This window comes from Octopus bimaculoides, chromosome 16 (assembly GCF_001194135.2).
Source record: "Octopus bimaculoides isolate UCB-OBI-ISO-001 chromosome 16, ASM119413v2, whole genome shotgun sequence".
NCBI lineage: Eukaryota > Metazoa > Mollusca > Cephalopoda > Octopoda > Octopodidae > Octopus > Octopus bimaculoides.
Genome location: NC_068996.1, coordinates 51,262,209 through 51,265,819, shown reverse-complemented (window position 1 = coordinate 51,265,819; position 3,611 = coordinate 51,262,209).

Here is a 3,611-nt window from a genome sequence, read left to right as displayed (position 1 = left end):
CACCATCATCATCATCACCATCATCATCTCCGCCATCATATCACCATCGCCGTCACCACCACCACCACCACCACCACCACCACCACCAGTTTAACATCCACTTTTCCATGCTTGCCTGAGTCAAATGGAGTTTATCAAAGCAGATCTTTCCACAAAACTGGATGCCCTTCCTGTCACCAACCCTCACCAGTTTCCATCAAATATTTTCTCCCAGGGCCAGACATGTTCTCACAGAATGTTGGAAACGAGCGACACTGCTTGTATGACCGTGACACTCATTTACAGCAATCATGTGATGTAGAGACAAGGCGGCACAAACACAGATACACATGCACATATAATGTTTGATGGGCTTCTTCCAGTTTCCATCTGACAGTCAGTCACAAGGCTTAGTTTGGCCTCTGGGTATAGCAGAAGAAAGCTGCTCAACACCAGTGAAACTGAACTGAGAACCATTTTGTTGGGAAGCAGACTTCTTGCCACAGCTGGAGAAAAGACAACTGTGTCTAACCAATCGGAATAGATTTCCTTTCTTCAAAGACATAATGTTTACCAAAACTGAATCTTTAAGAAGAACAAAGCTTCTGCTTTCAAGGAAGGAAAAATAAAGAAACTAAAAAAAACAAAAAACTACTGGAATGATTGCATACGTTCTTTGCAAGTGCATCAAAGCAATCATCAATTTTAATATCATCATCGTCATCGTAATTGTTTAATTGTCGTCGTCGTCGTCATCATCATCATCATCATCATCGCTGTTGTTGTTTCCATTGTCAAAGTAGTTGTTTGTCAGCGTCCTTGTCGTCGTTACCCTCACATTGTCCTCCTCTTCCCCTTATACCCTTTCCTACACCCCTCCTCCTTCTCTTACTCTTCTTCCACTTCTTCATCTTCTTCTTCCTCCCCTTCTTCCCCATTCCGTTCTCCTCCTCCTCCTCCTCCTTCCGTTAGACTTCTACTATCTTCCTCTTTCTTCTTCCCCTTCCCCTCTTTCTTCGCCTCCTTTTCCCTTTCCCATCCCTTCCCCCATCTTTCTCCTCTTCCTCCCTTTCTTCCTCTTTCTTATCTCCCCCCCCCATCATCATCACCATCACCACGATAATGATCATCGTCACCACCACCACCACCACCACCACCATTTCCATCAACATTTTTGCATCCATTTTACCCATACTGGAATGGATTGGACAAAACTTTACTCGTGCAGAATTTCTATGGCCAGAAGCCTTTCCTGTTTACAAAACATTACTTATTTTGTGGTTGAGGTATTTTGGAAGGACTGGACATTTGTCTGTTAGAGAGTGCAGAGAACGTCACCATTTTTATGACTGGACAATGTTTTGGATGATGACATGCTGTTGACATATTTCTCTCTCTCTCTCTCACATATGCACACACATGCACGTGCATATATGCTGGAACCCACACACATACATACACACATTTGCAGTTACATGTACTCACACTCACATCTATACATAGAAGCATACATACATATATATACTAATTGTACAAACAGCCATATACATACATACATACACACATATGTACACATACATACAAGCATACATAAATACATACATACATACATGCAGGCATAAGATATACATACATACATACATACATACAGACAGACAGACAGACAGACAGACATAAGCTCCAAAACAGCTGGGCTCTCTTCAAAGAAGTCCTGGATGGAAAGCACTCAGCATCCTTAAAGATGACCATGCATGGGTATGTTGTCCAGAAGCTTGAAGAAGATAGTAGAATTGACACAAAGCGCAGCCCCTCTTGGACACAAGACCACTACATCACATCACATTTTAAAGGCTGTGTGTTTGCAATCCAAGAAGAGGAGATTGCCACAAAGTACCTGGTGAACAAGAGAGACAGTGACGCTCTTGTAATCCCAAGGTGCAACCGCATGTGTAGGCTATGTCATGTTTCTGCAGAAGACATTATGCATGTGATTAGCAGCTGTCCTAAAATGTTGTCACAGTACTACCTCTCTATACAGCACAATGTTGTTGCTAAAACAATTTAGAATGCCATCTGCAAAAAAGACTGTCCTGAAATAAACTTAGAAAATCTCTCTGTTATAGAATACATTCATAAACACCAACTCAAGGAATACTGGTGGAATATTCCCATCAAAACTTCTGTCAAATGTAAACATTACAGGCCAGACATTGTTGTTTGGGACAGAGGGGCAAAGGTATGTACCATCATAGAGGTTAGCTACCCTGCAGATATAAATATCTCTTTGAAAATCAAAGAAAAAGAAGATATCTATGGACAACTACTTTGAAACCTCTATATCCAGACTATGAATTCATACTTATACCAAGAATAATTGGAGCATTAGGTTTTGTTAGTAAATGCTTAAAGGAAAATCTGGATAAACTGGGATTTTCAGAAAGAGAAATCAACTGGCTAATTCGTGCATTACAAGTGCAATCTGTAAGTGGAACAGTAAAAATATGCATGTCTTTTCTCAAGTTCCAAATGTGAATTTGTCTGTGTTAACTACATCCCAAAGATGGAGCCTTGTATCTTTGTTGGAAACCGACTCCCTCTTCAGTGGAAAATTTATAATAATTAAAAAATAGAGGAGACATACATACATACATACAAAAATACATACATACATACATACATACATGCATGCATGCATACATACATACATACATGCATGCATACATGCATACCTACATACATACATACATACATACATGCATACATACATAAATACATACACACACATGCTCACACATACATACATACATATATATGCATATGAGAAACTTTCTATATTTTCTGTCTACAAATTCTACTTACATGATATTAGCCAGTCCAAGACTGCAACAGGCAACGCCGTGCCAAGATTGCAACAGGCGACGCTGTTCCAAGATGCCAGGCAGTAGGACTGAAACCAAAACTAAGTGGTCGAATATGGTCGGGTAATGAACTTCATACCCACACAGCCATCCCTCTACTGAGTAATGATAAAATATTACTTTGAAACTTTATAGGTTTGAAAGTTAACTAAGTAGAACTAATTTAATGCTGTGAACTTCAAAAGGCTAATTAATTAAAAAAATAATTATGCTATGAGGAAAAGGCTTTGTGACTAATATCATATTAATTAGTTCAAGGCTGGTGGATTGTCAGAATCATTAGAATGTTGGACAAAATACCTTGTGGTGTTTTTCTGGTTCTTAATGTTCAAGGTTCAAGTCCCACAAAAGACAACTTCGTTTTTTATTTTTCTGGCGCCAATAAAATTTAGCAACAGCCAGGTATTGCCCACCAAATTTGAGGATCTGTACTTTTAGGTAAGAAGTCCTTTATCTTTTACTTGTTTCACTCATTGCACTGTGGCCATGCTGGGGCACCACCTTGAAGGCTTTTAGTTGAACAAATCAATCCCAGTATATCTTTTATCTTTTACTTGTTTCATTCATTGGACTGTGGCCATGCTGGGGCACCACCTTGAAGGGTTTTAGTTGAACAAATCAATCCAAGTATATCTTTTATCTTTTACTTATTTCAGTCATTGGATTGTGGCCATGCTGGAGCACCACCTTCAAGGGTTTTAGTTGAACAAATCA